We start from the raw sequence: 15922 nt of genomic DNA, 5'->3' as shown, positions 1-15922 counted from the left end.
TGCGGAAAGTGAAAGTTACAGAAGAGAAGGAGGAGGACAGCCATGCACACAGTTAAACTGGATCCACACAATACATTTCCAGGGGATTTTTCAGTGATCGGTGCTGCGTGGGCTCTACAGCCCGCAGCACCGTTTAGGTATGTGCCAGGGCGATCAGACTTCCCCCCCTTTTTCCCCACTAGGGGGATGTCCTGCAGGGGGGGTCTGATCGCCATCGGCTATTATTGATTTGTGGGGGGGCTCCTCAAAGCCCCCCTCCGCAGCGTTTTCTGGCCTCACCTCCGTTCCCTCCCTCTCCCTTCTCCTCTTAGCGGCGCAAGATGGATATCCGTCCTGCGCCTGATAGGATAGGCTTCTGCGATCTCCGTCACGGCGCTGCTACGCAGCAGCGCCGTATGATGTAAATATCGGGAATCTCTTCCCCGCATGTTTACATTATGCGTGCGAGCCGCGATCGGCGGCTCGCACACTGTTCACGGAGGCACCCACCGTGAACTGGCATGGAAAGGCCGCTCGAGCGGCCGTTTCCATGCTATACCACTAACGACCCGCCGACACCTATCGGCGTTAGGCGGTCGTTAAGTGGTTAAAAGGTTTTCAGCAGCCAGCCCAGCCCCCCTTCCCAGTGATGTAGGGCAGCCGGTCCCATAGCCAATGCTGTGGTTGCTGTGGCTTTACCTATGCCGCTGCTCATCGGAAAACAGAAATCCGTGGAAGCGGTAATCAACATTGGTGGATAACAGGAAATCAGCATTTCCAACCCTCTGTAATAGTTATGTCTTGCCTACCTCACCCCCTTGTCGCATCCCATACAGATGCAAAGCTTCCTGAAAAGTTATGTTGCAGTATGTATCTCCAAAATAAACCTTTGTTATTAAAAGTACTAGAGATGGCTCGTACCTTTGATTTTCAGTTCGCAAACCTCAAACTTGAACTTCCGAAAAAGTTTGCAAACCTGCAAACTTTTTTTGAACCGCAATAGACTTCAATGGGCAGGCGATCTTGAAAAACTACAAACACTGTTTCTGGCCACAAAAGTGATGGAAAAGATGTTTTAAGGGGTCTAACACCTGGAGGGGGGCATGGCGGAGTGGGATACATGCCAAAAGTCACTGGGAAGATTACAGTTTTGACGCACGGCAGGGTTATAATCCCTAAAAGGCAGAAATCACATTGCATTGCTAAATTGAAGGTCTAAAGTGCTTGAAAACATCTTGCGTGTGTATACATGGATCAGGTAGTGTAAGTAGTGTACTGCTTCACACTGACAGTCCAAACTCACTGTGTAACGCACCGCAAACTAGGGATGCTCATTCGGATTCCGCGGAAATGCAATTTCCGAAATTCCGATCGGAAATTGCATTTCCACATCGGAATGCGGAAATCTGTAATGCAAGTGCCGTAGGCGGATTTCCGCCGGAAATCGCGGACATTTCCGCTGGAATCGCGGAAATTCCACCCGAATTTAACATCGATTTTCTCAAAAACTATAAGGTCTTTTTGAAAACTTTTTTTTGCATTTTGTTCACAAGATTTGGTTTAATAAACCCTGAAAAAACTGGTGTTTCTAGGACTTAAGGGGGCTTTGCTATTAACCACTAAAGTCGGTGGATTTTTACTGTAATGTAAAATGCAGAAAATCTGCATCTGCCTATTTTCTGCATTTTACATTACAGTAAAAATCAGACGACTTTAGCAGTTAATAGCAAAGCCCCCGTAAGTCCTAGAAACACCAATTTTTCAGGGTTTATTAAACAGAATCTTCTGAACAAGATGCAAAAAAAGTTTTCAAAAATACCTTATAGTTTTTGAGAAAATCGATGTTAAAGTCTCGCGGAATTTCCGCGATTTCCGGCGGAAATTCCACCTTGGAATGCGGAAATTGGTAGCGGAAAGCGGAATCGGTAATCGGTACATGACGGAATGCGGATTTACCGCGGAATCGGAAATTGGCATTCCGACCATCCCTACCGCAAACAGCTGTTTGTGTAGTGGTGGCTGTGCTGGACTGGTGCGCACGATGGCGAGAGTGCAGTCGATGGCGCTTTTCAAGCCCATATGGTCGGGCTGAGGTAGCTCAATGACAGAACAACTGTCCACAATGAAGCAACAACCTTATTATCTTGGGCCAGGTGTGCCCCCAACACACTCATATAGCCGGTCATTGCTTTATTGTGATACGCAAGCCCCTTCACCGTGGCAATGTAACAATCACGAAGGGGAATTAACACATGTATATGCCTTTCGTTTTGTTGTTTCAGCCGCAGTGCAGCCAGAAAAATTAGGCAGGCATGTATATGCACAGAAAAAAATTATTATTGTTTTCGTTAGTGGCCTGTAACGATTGCGGAATCGTCTCCGTGGTCAGCGCATCAGACGTGTGCTGAAGCGGCGGATTTCCTCCACAAGCGTATTATTGAGGACACCCAGGCTAGGTGCAATGCACCTGCAGAGGGAAATTCCTGTCGGCAGGTGGAGCTGTGGAGTGCAGAGGAACAGCTCCTCTGCCCTACCACACACGCCAGACAGGAATTGTACGAAGGGAAGAAACGCAATCGCAAGAGAAGCGATTGAGAGTGAGCACAGAGACAGATTGTGTGTGTGTGCATAAAATTAGTCGCCAACCCGCGACTGTGCACACACCACAGCAGATAAGAAGCAGGAACGCGATCGCGAGAGGTGCGATCGCCAGACGTGACACAAGGTTACAGCAAGGCGGAGCACGAGAGTAGCAAAGGCACAGCAAATAATACAATAAGGAGATACGGAAAATAACAAATGCTAGCTAACCCCCAACACCGCATTCGCAACAGTGCACGCGGTTATGCGCGGTCTCCACGTGATAAGCACAATAGAGACAAGCACGCCTAACTAACCATTAACAGACAAACATGAAACAGAGGACGCGAGCGCTTGCTTAACGGTTACCTCACCGAGCCTCCAGCAAGCGCAGCAGACAAGACAGACACACGAAAACAGGGACAAGCGACAGAAGGATCCCCAGCGCTAGCGAAAAGTGGCTAGCGCGATCCCAGAAGACAGAACAGAAGGATCCCCAGCGCTAGCGAAAAGTAGCTAGCGCGATCCCAGGAGACAGTAGCAGAACAGAAGGATCCCCAGCGCTAGCGAAAAGTGGCTAGTGCGATCCCAGAAGACAGAACAGAAGGATCCCCAGCGCTAGCGAAAAGTAGCTAGCGTGATCCCAGGAGACAGAACAGAAGGATCCCCAGCACTAGCGCTAGGGCGAGTGCGATCCAAACACACGGCAGACAGAACAGATGAGGTAGGCAGAAACAACCGCTGTTCCAACCTACACTCCAGACTCAATCAGAAGGATCCACAGCCGCTAACGCTAGGGCTTGTACGATCCAAACACAAGACAGACGGAACAGGCAAAACGGATAATACAACCTGACTGGACTAGAAGGGGAGCCTAAAGCACCCCCCAGGAATTAACTATACTAGATAGCAATGGCTGACACTCCAGCAGTGTCCATCAGGAACAGACCATGGAAGGGAAATGTCCAGCAAAGCATTCTGGGAGCAGCATGCTTTTATAGTGCCAGTCATCAAAAGAAGGCAGGTAACGGATTTGCATGACTAATGTATGCAAATCCCTCAGCAACACAAGCTGCAAAACTGACAGAAAGTCTCTCTTAAAGAGACCTGCAGAATGCAGACGTGAACAGTGGTCAAAACGCTGCCTGTCTGCACAGGCAGCTGAGCAGATTCTCACAGTACCCCCCCTTCTAGGGTCGAATTCCAGACGACCCTCAAAACTGATATCTCCAAACCATTCTAACAGAAGACTCATGAAGGTCGGGCCAGCCCGACAAGGTCCAATTCCAGAGTCAGTTCACCCGAAACCGACCTCATCGGAAACAGAAGCCACCGAAACATGCCCATCAGTACTACCAGTCTCAGTATAACACCCATCAGGACTGTGAACGCCAGAGAAGAAGCCATCGACACCCTCCAGACAATACCCACCACCTTCCAAGGAGCGTCCGAAAATACCAAACCTGCCACAATACCTGTTCGAAGTGTACCTTACAACACAAAAGCCACCGTTGATCTTATCCAGGGTACCAAGCAAAATCTCTCCCGGAATCTCCCAGAACCTTTTGAAGCTCCACAGAGATCTCAAGAGGGTAGAACAATCACCAGGCTCACATGGAGAATTACCAAGAACCCCCATGGAACCAATGACAATTCCGGATTCAGAATTACGAGGACACCCATCAAGATCAAGACTTTCAGGGACCACTTCTGGGCATGCAAGCAGGCAGGCCATATCAGAGCATGTCTCCACCGAGGAAGCATCTGAGTACGCTGGTAACCGAGGCACACTTGGGCTTTCTGGGTCACAGAGCACACTGGGGTACACCAGCACAGGAGAAACCTCAGGACATGTCGGGGAACTGCCAACCTCAGAGTCCGGCACGTCAAGACCAAAACTAGTACCGGGCAGAGAATCATCATGAGTGAAGGTCACAGGCACTGGACTTTCAAAAGAAGACTCGGATACAAATTCAGAAATTTCTGTGACAATAATATCATCATTGACTACACAGGCGTGAAGCTCCATCAGAGCTGAAAAGGTAGCCAGCAAGGCTGCAATGCCTACTAAAGAGGGCAACACCTCAGAAGGACTTGGGGGGCAGGAGACGTCTCCTACAAGTTCTGCACCCCTTGGGCGGAACTCGGAGATCTCCAGGAGGTCAGACAGGACCTCACGAACATCCTTTTTCAAGTTTCCTAAGAAGGATTCTGAACTATCCGTGTTACAGGGCAAAGCTTGAACTTTATTTTCTGAACCGGGCAGATGTCCTAGGGAAGGTTCCACCATAAACTGAGACTGAATTTCATCATCAGGACAGGAATACACAGAAATATCTAGTGAAACTAACTCTGGCCTTCTGAGTTTCGTTTCATTGCAGGGAAATTCCTCCATAGCAGTCAAACCAGACTGCAATTCCAAAATAGCCTGCCACACATAAATCACCAGATCCACATCACACTCATCACATTCATCAGAATCGATCAAAAGGTACATAGAGTCGAGACAATCATTCAGGTCATCCGCGCTCTTTGCGATATAAAAATCGCAAAAGGCTTTCCAATCGAAATCAAACTCTTCCAACAAGGCCCCAATCTCCCATGAGGCAAATGGCGGTTCAAACAACCCAGTATCTAGGTAATCTCCATATGGGTTGGGGTCAGGAACGAGGACAGACTTTTTAACTGCTTTAATGTAGTGTGCGATCCTACCCATAATAGGATCCACATATGCCTTTGCCTCAGGCAATGACATCTGAACAAAATCGAAGGTTCCCTCTGCCCTGGGAATTTTGGTTTGGCTGGGCATTCTGTAACGATTGCGGAATCGTCTCCGTGGTCAGCGCACCAGACGTGTGCTGAAGCGGCGAATTTCCTCCACAAGCGTATTATTGAGGACACCCAGGCTAGGTGCAATGCACCTGCAGAGGGAAATTCCTGTCGGCAGGTGGAGCTGTGGAGTGCAGAGGAACAGCTCCTCTGCCCTACCACACACGCCAGACAGGAATTGTACGAAGGGAAGAAACGCAATCGCAAGAGAAGCGATTGAGAGTGAGCACAGAGACAGATTGTGTGTGTGTGCATAAAATTAGTCGCCAACCCGCGACTGTGCACACACCACAGCAGATAAGAAGCAGGAACGCGATCGCGAGAGGTGCGATCGCCAGACGTGACACAAGGTTACAGCAAGGCGGAGCACGAGAGTAGCAAAGGCACAGCAAATAATACAATAAGGAGATACGGAAAATAACAAATGCTAGCTAACCGCGAACACCGCACTCATTCGCAACAGTGCACGCGGTTATGCGCGGTCTCCACGTGATAAGCACAATAGAAACAAGCACGCCTAACTAACCATTAACAGACAAACATGAAACAGAGGACGCGAGCGCTTGCTTAACGGTTACCTCACCGAGCCTCCAGCAAGCGCAGCAGACAAGACAGACACACGAAAACAGGGACAAGCGACAGAAGGATCCCCAGCGCTAGCGAAAAGTGGCTAGCACGATCCCAGAAGACAGAACAGAAGGATCCCCAGCACTAGCGAAAAGTAGCTAGCGCGATCCCAGGAGACAGTAGCAGAACAGAAGGATCCCCAGCGCTAGCGAAAAGTGGCTAGTGCGATCCCAGAAGACAGAACAGAAGGATCCCCAGCGCTAGCGAAAAGTAGCTAGCGTGATCCCAGGAGACAGAACAGAAGGATCCCCAGCACTAGCGCTAGGGCAAGTGCGATCCAAACACACGGCAGACAGAACAGATGAGGTAGGCAGAAACAACCGCTGTTCCAACCTACACTCCAGACTCAATCAGAAGGATCCACAGCCGCTAATGCTAGGGCTTGTACGATCCAAACACAAGACAGACGGAACAGGCAAAACAGATAATACAACCTGACTGGACTAGAAGGGGAGCCTAAAGCACCCCCCAGGAATTAACTATACTAGATAGCAATGGCTGACACTCCAGCAGTGTCCATCAGGAACAGACCATGGAAGGGAAATGTCCAGCAAAGCATTCTGGGAGCAGCATGCTTTTATAGTGCCAGTCATCAAAAGAAGGCAGGTAACGGATTTGCATGACTAATGTATGCAAATCCCTCAGCAACACAAGCTGCAAAACTGACAGAAAGTCTCTCTTAAAGAGACCTGCAGAATGCAGACGTGAACAGTGGTCAAAACGCTGCCTGTCTGCACAGGCAGCTGAGCAGATTCTCACACGGCCGCTGCTAGAAGCGGCCTTAAAAATTCAGGAATCCACCTGGAGTCCTGGTCTGGACCCTGTTGGTGGTGGCGGAGAAGGCAGTCAAGTGGCCTGCAGGCAGAGATGCTGTGTGGGGACTGACTTAGTCTCGGGGCAGGCAGTCACACGGCGTGCAGGCAGAGATGCTGTGTGTGGGGGGACTGACTTAGTCTTCGGACAGGCAGTAGCCCTCCGGGATCCATGCCTCATTCATTTTGAAAAAGGTGAGGTAGTAAACACTTTTTTGACCTGACTGCTGGTGATATAATACAAAGTGCAGTCACACAGAGGCAGTGAAAGGTATGCACCTAATGTGCTGGGCCTGGCACAGTACATCAATTAGCAAGGGCCTGCTGTGACAGACAGGGCTGTATATGCAGTCAGTGTCAGTGGCACACACACACACACACACACACACACACACACACACAAAAACACATCAGAAGAACATTAGCTCTCAAAAGAGCAGTTTTGGGGTGCTTTTCATCAACAAATATCAGCAAGGAGCAAGCTAACAGACCAATGTCTCTCCCTTCTCTCACTAATACAGCAGCACACAGAGTGAGAACATTGCCAATGTTGCTGCCTTTTATAAGGGGGAGGGGGGATCCAGGAGCGAGTGCAGCCTGATAGGCTGCCATGTGTCTGCTGACTGTGATTTAGAGGGTCAAAGTTTAGCCCAATGATGTAGTATAGGGGGCAGGTCGAACTCGCTAAGTGTTCACGGTTCACTGCGAACTCGAACCAGCTAAGTTCGCACAAACAAGTTCTCTGGCGAACCGTTCGGGCCATCTTTAAAAAGCACATCTCCTTTTGAGTCTTGTGACCAATGATGTCACTTCCTACAGGATTAAAATCCTATACTATTCCATTGATTTTCAGGAGAGAGCCTGCAGTACTTATATCTCTTTAGACCATTGGTCCTCAAACTAAGGCCCGTGGGCCAAATGCGACCCCCTGAAGCTTTTTCGCTGGCCACCCACTCACAAAATGTATTACTTATAGATGTGGTCCACTGCATCTTTAAATATTGGTGTCTCGAATACAGAATAGCAGTGCTGGTACCATCAATCCACAGGGAAGCCAGCGAACAGTCATTTGCTGGCTTCCAATCCAATTCCGCATCAGGGGACACTGCTGTCCAATTGGAAGGCAGGTTGCTCCCTAAATATACTTCACTGTCTGGCGAAAATAGTTTTTTTACTATCTGCACATGCTGTATTGGGGGCATGATATCTGTTTTGGTTAAATGGGAGACAAAAGGGCTGCACATGTAAACAGGTAATAGTTTACACTACCTAGGTTTAATGTAATTTCTTCTACATCCTAGCATGTATACTCCGGCCCCCCATTAGTTTGAAGTATGTTGATCCGGCCCTTGACGGAAAAAGTCTGGAGACCCCTGCTTTAGGGCTCATTTCCACTTGTGCGAATCTGCATACGTTTCCTGCATGCAGATTCACATAGACAATACAAGTGGATGGGACTGTTTCCACTTGTCCGGATTTCTGAGCGTTTTTCTGTGCAGAAAAAAATCTCATTCCGCATACCGCTATGCGATTCGCATACAATGTATTTAATAGGGAATTCGCATGCGGTTTTGGTATGCGAATTTTCATGTGAATTCGCATGGAATCGATGTAAAAGCACACAGGCACTGCCATGGTTAAATTCGCATAAAGCGTCATCCATGCGAATTCGCATGAAAATTCGCATAGACTCGCATGCAAAATTTGCATAGACCCGCATGCAAAATTCGCATCCGCATGCGAATTTTTACCGCGGCGATTCGCACCACACAAGTGAAAACGCAGCCTTAGACTATGCATCTGTGTATACCCTTGAGCTTCCAACCTCACACACTGTGGTTATCCTTCTCTGTCACATCTTCTTACATACAACATTTTTAATGGAATGGCTCATAAAGTATCCTGTTTTGAACAATGTTTGGGCAAATTCCAGATTGAAAATACCTGAAGACATTATAGTACATAATAAATGAAATCAAATGTATTTACATTTTAGAGCCACTGTCAGCATTTTTTTAGTTTAAATTGTAAAACATTTGGTGTGAGTGAATTGAATTAAAGAGGAAATATAATCTAGGATTGAGCTTCATCCCAATCAGTAGCATAGAACTCTCAGTAAAGGGGCCCATACACTGGTCGATTTCAGTCATCGATCGATTCTATAGAATTCATCGATTCTATAGAATTCATTGATCAGAAATCGATTCTTTTAAATTTCCCATTCGATCGATTTACAGCCGATTTTGATCGATTTGATCTATCTGACAGGATGGAAAATCTAGGTCGATCTGCTGCTGGCAGCAGATCGATGACCCATAGAGTTGCATTGGATCTAATGGTTCAATAATGCAGTGTAAATGGGCCCATACATTGGTCGATTTCAGCCATTGATCGATCGATTCTATAGAATCAATCTGAAATCGATTCTATCAAATTCCCAGATCCATTTTAAATGATTTGATCTATCTGACAGGATGGAAAATCTAGGTCGATCTGCTGCTGGCAGCCGGTCGATGGCCCATAGAGTTGCATTGGATCTAATGGTCCAATAATGCATTTAGATCAATTTCCAATAGATTTCATTCTGAAATCTATTGGAAATCTGTTCCTAGTATGTGGCACACATCAGATAGATTCCTGTCAGATTTCGACTTAACAGGCATCTATCTTCCAGAAATCTATCTGATGGTCGAATCTGCTGCAAATCTATAAGTGTATGGCCACCTTAAGGAACGTTCCGTCCAGATCACCTGGCAGAACTAAAGATGTCACCTGTAACAAACGTTGGAGAGGCAGTCGCGGTGAACAGCGCTACCACCGCAGCTGCCTCCAGCTCCCTGTTTAGCAATGTTTCCGTGCCTCAGGCGTCTAGCACGCCGAGGACGAGTCTGTCAGTTGCACATAGGGTTGCTTTGTCGTGTGCGCGTGCGCACAGACAGGACCTTTATGCGGGGAGGAGGTGCGTCAGCTGACCGGCCGGTCGGCTGACGTCAGAGGAGACGCTCGCCGCTCCTCATTGGCTGATAGGAGGGGGCGTGCCGGAGGGGTCTCCTCTGCTTCATAAGCTTTGCTGAATCACTCGCAACTTGTCTGCTGTTGCGAATACTCTGTGTTAGTGCTCAGACCCTTAGATAGTTCTGGTGTGCTTTGATCCGGGAGGAAACCGGGGATTTCACACAAGATAGGAATTGTTTGATAGCCTTAAAGATTTACATTACTGTTTTATTATTTGTGCATGACTCTGGCTCGTTCTGACTACTCTTCTGCTCAGTGACTCTGTACCTCTGCCCATCTGATCTTGCTGCGGACTCTGCTTGCTTATAACTTCCTGTCTCTGCCTCCCGATTTTGTACTGCATCTGTCTGTCTGTTGCTGAACCCGATCTGTCTGACCACTCTACTCTCACCAGAGGGCCCTTGACTCTGGTGAGGGGCACTGTACTGTTAGTACCCACTAGTGTTGGGCGAACATCTAGATGTTCGGGTTCGGGCCGAACAGGACGAACATGGCCGCGATGTTCGGGTGTTCGACCCGAACTCCGAACATAATGGAAGTCAATGGGGACCCGAACTTTTGTGCTTTGTAAAGCCTCCTTACATGCTACATACCCCAAATTTACAGGGTATGTGCATCTTGGGAGTGGGTACAAGAGGAAATTTTTTTTAGCAAAAAGAGCTTATAGTTTTTGAGAAAATCGATTTTAAAGTTTCAAAGGGAAAACTGTCTTTTAAATGCGGGAAATGTCTGTTTTCTTTGCACAGGTAACATGCTTTTTGTCGGCATGCAGTCATAAATGTAATACATATAAGAGGTTCCAGGAAAAGGGACCGGTAACGCTAACCCAGCAGCAGCACACGTGATGGAACAGGAGGAGGGTGGCGCAGGAGGAGAAGGCCACGCTTTGAGACACAACAACCCAGGCCTTGCATGAGGACAAGAAGCGTGCGGATAGCAATTTGCATTTTGTCGCCATGCAGTCATAAATGTAATACAGATGAGAGGTTCAATAAACAGGGACCGGAAACGCTAACCCATCACAGATGTTCATTGTTCATGTTACTTGGTTGGGGTCCGGGAGTGTTGCGTAGTCGTTTCCAGTCCAGTATTGATTCATTTTAATTTGAGTCAGACGGTCTGCATTTTCTGTGGAGAGGCGGATACGCCGCCGATCTGTGACGATGCCTCCGGCAGCACTGAAACAGCGTTCCGACATAACGCTGGCTGCCGGGCAAGCCAGCACCTCTATTGCGTACATTGCCAGTTTGTGCCAGATGTCTAGCTTCGATACCCAATAGTTGAAGGGTGCAGATGGATTGTTCAACACAGCTACGCCATCTGACATGTAGTCCTTGACCATCTTCTCCAGGCGATCGGTGTTGGAGGTGGATCTGCATGCTTGCTGTTCTGTGTGCTGCTGCATGGGTGTCAGAAAATTTTCCCACTCCAAGGACACTGCCGATACCATTCCCTTTTGGGCACTAGCTGCGGCTTGTGTTGTTTGCTGCCCTCCTGGTCGTCCTGGGTTTGCGGAAGTCAGTCTGTCGGCGTACAACTGGCTAGAGGAGGGGGAGGATGTCAATCTCCTCTCTAAAGTCTCCACAAGGGCCTGCTGGTATTCTTCCATTTTGACCTGTCTGGCTCTTTCTTCAAGCAGTTTTGGAACATTGTGTTTGTACCATGGATCCAGAAGGGTATAAACCCAGTAATTGGTGTTGTCCAGAATGCGCACAATGCGTGGGTCACGTTCAATGCAGTCCTAGGCCGAAGAGGTCATAGCCTAGGGTCACAAAACCTGTTTATTTGGGCAATTTCAATGGTGGCGAGTCTGACGTACATAAATCGCAGCAATGGCCGTTAGCAACGTCTGAATCTCACGAAATGTCTCATGCAGGTAGAAGACATATTGTTAGACTTGGGCTCCAAAGATGGGTTCCCTACATCTCTGCAAACCAGAGTTACAGGGCTCCAAATTTGGTAAAATCCCCCATAGGCTTTCATTGGGCCTCCTATTTACAGTTCCAAAATCTCACATCTTTTCAAAGGGCAATTACTCAGCAGTACCAAATTTTCTAGCATTGTAGGGACCCTTAGGGGGAACATGACTGGTGAGTTTCGGGCCCCTAGGCCGAAGAGGTCATAGCCTAGGGTCACAAAAACCTGTTTATTTGGGCTATTTCAATGGTAGTGATGGTGACGTACATAAATTGCAGCAATGGCCGTTAGCAAAGTCTGAATCTCACGAAATGTCTCATGCAGGTAGAAGACATATTGTTAGACTTGGATTCCAAAGATGGGGTCCCTACATCTCTGCAAACCAGAGTTACAGGGGTTCAAAATTGGTAAAATCCCCCATAGGATTTCATTGCCTCCCTATTTCACTTTCCAAAATCTCACATCTTTTCAAAGGGCAATGGCTCAGCAGTACCAAATTTTCTAGCATTGTAGGGACCCTTAGGGGGAACATGACTGGTGAGTTTCGGGCCCCTAGGCCGAAGAGGTCATAGCCTAGGGTCATAAAAACCTGTTTATTTGGGCTATTTCAATGGTAGTGATGGTGGCGTACATAAATCTCAGCAATGGCCGTTAGCAAAGTCTGAATCTCACGAAATGTCTCATGCAGGTAGAAGACATATTGTTAGACTTGGATTCCAAAGATGGGGTCCCTACATCTCTGCAAACCAGAGTTACAGGGGTCCAAAATTGGTAAAATCCCCCATAGGATTTCATTGCCTCCCTATTTCACTTTCCAAAATCTCACATCTTTTCAAAGGGCAATGGCTCAGCAGTACCAAATTTTCTAGCATTGTAGGGACCCTTAGGGGGAACATGACTGGTGAGTTTCGGGCCCCTAGGCCGAAGAGGTCATAGCCTAGGGTCACAAAAACCTGTTTATTTGGGCTATTTCAATGGTAGTGATGGTGGCGTACATAAATCTCAGCCATGGCCGTTAGCAACGTCTGAATCTCACGAAATGTCTCATGCAGGTAGAAGACATATTGTTAGACTTGGATTCCAAAGATGGGGTCCCTACATCTCTGCAAACCAGAGTTACAGGGGTCCAAAATTGGTAAAATCCCCCATAGGCTTTCATTGGGCCTCCTATTTACCGTTCCAAAATCTCACACCATTTCAAAGGGCAATGGCTCAGCAGTGGCAAAACTCACCAGTCATGATCCCCCTAAGGGTCCCTACAATGCTAGAAAATTTGGTACTGCTGAGCCATTGCCCTTTGAAAAGATGTGAGATTTTGGAAAGTGAAATATGGAGGCAATGAAATCCTATGGGGGATTTTACCAATTTTGGACCCCTGTAACTCTGGTTTGCAGAGATGTAGGGACCCCATCTTTGAAATCCAACTATAACAATATGTCTTCTACCTGCATGAGACATTTCGTGAGATTCAGACTTTGCTAACAGCCATTGCTGCGATTTATGTACGTCACCATCACTACCATTGAAATAGCCCAAATAAACAGGTTTTTGTGACCCTAGGCTATGACCTCTTCGGCCTAGGGGCCCGAAACTCACCAGTCATGTTCCCCCTAAGGGTCCCTACAATGCTAGAAAATTTGGTACTGCTGAGCCATTGCCCTTTGAAAAGATGTGAGATTTTGGAAAGTGAAATAGGGAGGCAATGAAATCCTATGGGGGATTTTACTAAATTTGGACCCCTGTAACTCTGGTTTGCAGAGATGTAGGGACCCCATCTTTGGAATCCAAGTCTAACAATATGTCTTCTACCTGCATGAGACATTTCGTGAGATTCAGACTTTGCTAACGGCCATGGCTGAGATTTATGTACGCCACCATCACTACCATTGAAATAGCCCAAATAAACAGGTTTTTGTGACCCTAGGCTATGACCTCTTCGGCCTAGGGGCCCGAAACTCACCAGTCATGTTCCCCCTAAGGGTCCCTACAATGCTAGAAAATTTGGTACTGCTGAGCCATTGCCCTTTGAAAAGATGTGAGATTTTGGAAAGTGAAATAGGGAGGCAATGAAATCCTATGGGGGATTTTACCAATTTTGGACCCCTGTAACTCTGGTTTGCAGAGATGTAGGGACCCCATATTTGGAATCCAAGTCTAACAATATGTCTTCTACCTGCATGAGACATTTCGTGAGATTCAGACTTTGCTAACGGCCATGGCTGAGATTTATGTACGCCACCATCACTACCATTGAAATAGCCCAAATAAACAGGTTTTTGTGACCCTAGGCTATGACCTCTTCGGCCTAGGGGCCCGAAACTCACCAGTCATGTTCCCCCTAAGGGTCCCTACAATGCTAGAAAATGTGGTACTGCTGAGCCATTGACCTTTGAAAAGATGTGAAATTTTGGAAAGTGAAATAGGGAGGCAATGAAATCCTATGGGGGATTTTACCAATTTTGGACCCCTGTAACTCTGGTTTGCAGAGATGTAGGGACCCCATCTTTGGAATCCAAGTCTAACAATATGTCTTCTACCTGCATGAGACATTTCGTGAGATTCAGACTTTGCTAACGGCCATTGCTGCGATTTATGTACGTCACCATCACTACCATTGAAATAGCCCAAATAAACAGGTTTTTGTGACCCTAGGCTATGACCTCTTCGGCCTAGGGGCCCGAAACTCACCAGTCATGTTCCCCCTAAGGGTCCCTACAATGCTAGAAAATTTGCCACTGCTGAGTAATTTCCCTTTGAAAAGATGTGAGATTTTGGAACTGTAAATAGGAGGCCCAATGAAAGCCTATGGGGGATTTTACCAAATTTGGAGCCCTGTAACTCTGGTTTGCAGAGATGTAGGGAACCCATCTTTGGAGCCCAAGTCTAACAATATGTCTTCTACCTGCATGAGACATTTCGTGAGATTCAGACGTTGCTAACGGCCATTGCTGCGATTTATGTACGTCAGACTCGCCACCATTGAAATTGCCCAAATAAACAGGTTTTGTGACCCTAGGCTATGACCTCTTCGGCCTAGGACTGCATTGAACGCGACCCACGCATTGTGCGCATTCTGGACAACACCAATTACTGGGTTTATACCCTTCTGGATCCACGGTACAAACACAATTTTCCAAAACTGCTTGAAGAAAGAGCCAGACAGGTCAAAATGGAAGAATACCAGCAGGCCCTTGTGGAGACTTTAGAGAGGAGATTGACATCCTCCCCCTCCTCTAGCCAGTTGTACGCCGACAGACTGACTTCCGCAAACCCAGGACGACCAGGAGGGCAGCAAACAACACAAGCCGCAGCTAGTGCCCAAAAGGGAATGGTATCGGCAGTGTCCTTGGAGTGGGAACATTTTCTGACACCCATGCAGCAGCACACAGAACAGCAAGCGTGCAGATCCACCTCCAACACCGATCGCCTGGAGAAGATGGTCAAGGACTACATGTCAGATGGCGTAGCTGTGTTGAACAATCCATCTGCACCCTTCAACTATTGGGTATCGAAGCTAGACACCTGGCACAAACTGGCAATGTACGCAATAGAGGTGCTGGCTTGCCCGGCAGCCAGCGTTATGTCGGAACGCTGTTTCAGTGCTGCCGGAGGCATCGTCACAGATCGGCGGCGTATCCGCCTCTCCACAGAAAATGCAGACCGTCTGACTCAAATTAAAATGAATCAATCCTGGATTGGAAACGACTACGCAACACTCCCGGACCCCAACCAAGTAACATGAACAATGAACATCTGCGATGGGTTAGCGTTTCCGGTCCCTGTTTATTGAACCTCTCATCTGTATTACATTTATGACTGCATGGCGACAAAATGCAAATTGCTATCCGCACGCTTCTTGTCCTCATGCAAGGCCTGGGTTGTTGTGTCTCAAAGCGTGGCCTTCTCCTCCTGCGCCACCCTCCTCCTGTTCCATCACGTGTGCTGCTGCTGGGTTAGCGTTACCGGTCCCTTTTCCTGGAACCTCTTATATGTATTACATTTATGACTGCATGCCGACAAAAAGCATGTTACCTGTGCAAAGAAAACAGACATTTCCCGCATTTAAAAGACAGTTTTCCCTTTGAAATTTTAAAATCGATTTTCTCAAAAACTATAAGCTCTTTTTGCTAAATTTTTTTTCCTCTTGTACCCACTCCCAAGGT

Source organism: Hyperolius riggenbachi, chromosome 4 (assembly GCF_040937935.1).
Source record: "Hyperolius riggenbachi isolate aHypRig1 chromosome 4, aHypRig1.pri, whole genome shotgun sequence".
Classification (NCBI taxonomy): Eukaryota; Metazoa; Chordata; class Amphibia; order Anura; family Hyperoliidae; genus Hyperolius; species Hyperolius riggenbachi.
The sequence above is the reverse complement of the archived record's forward strand: the minus strand, read 5'-3'. Positions refer to the sequence as shown.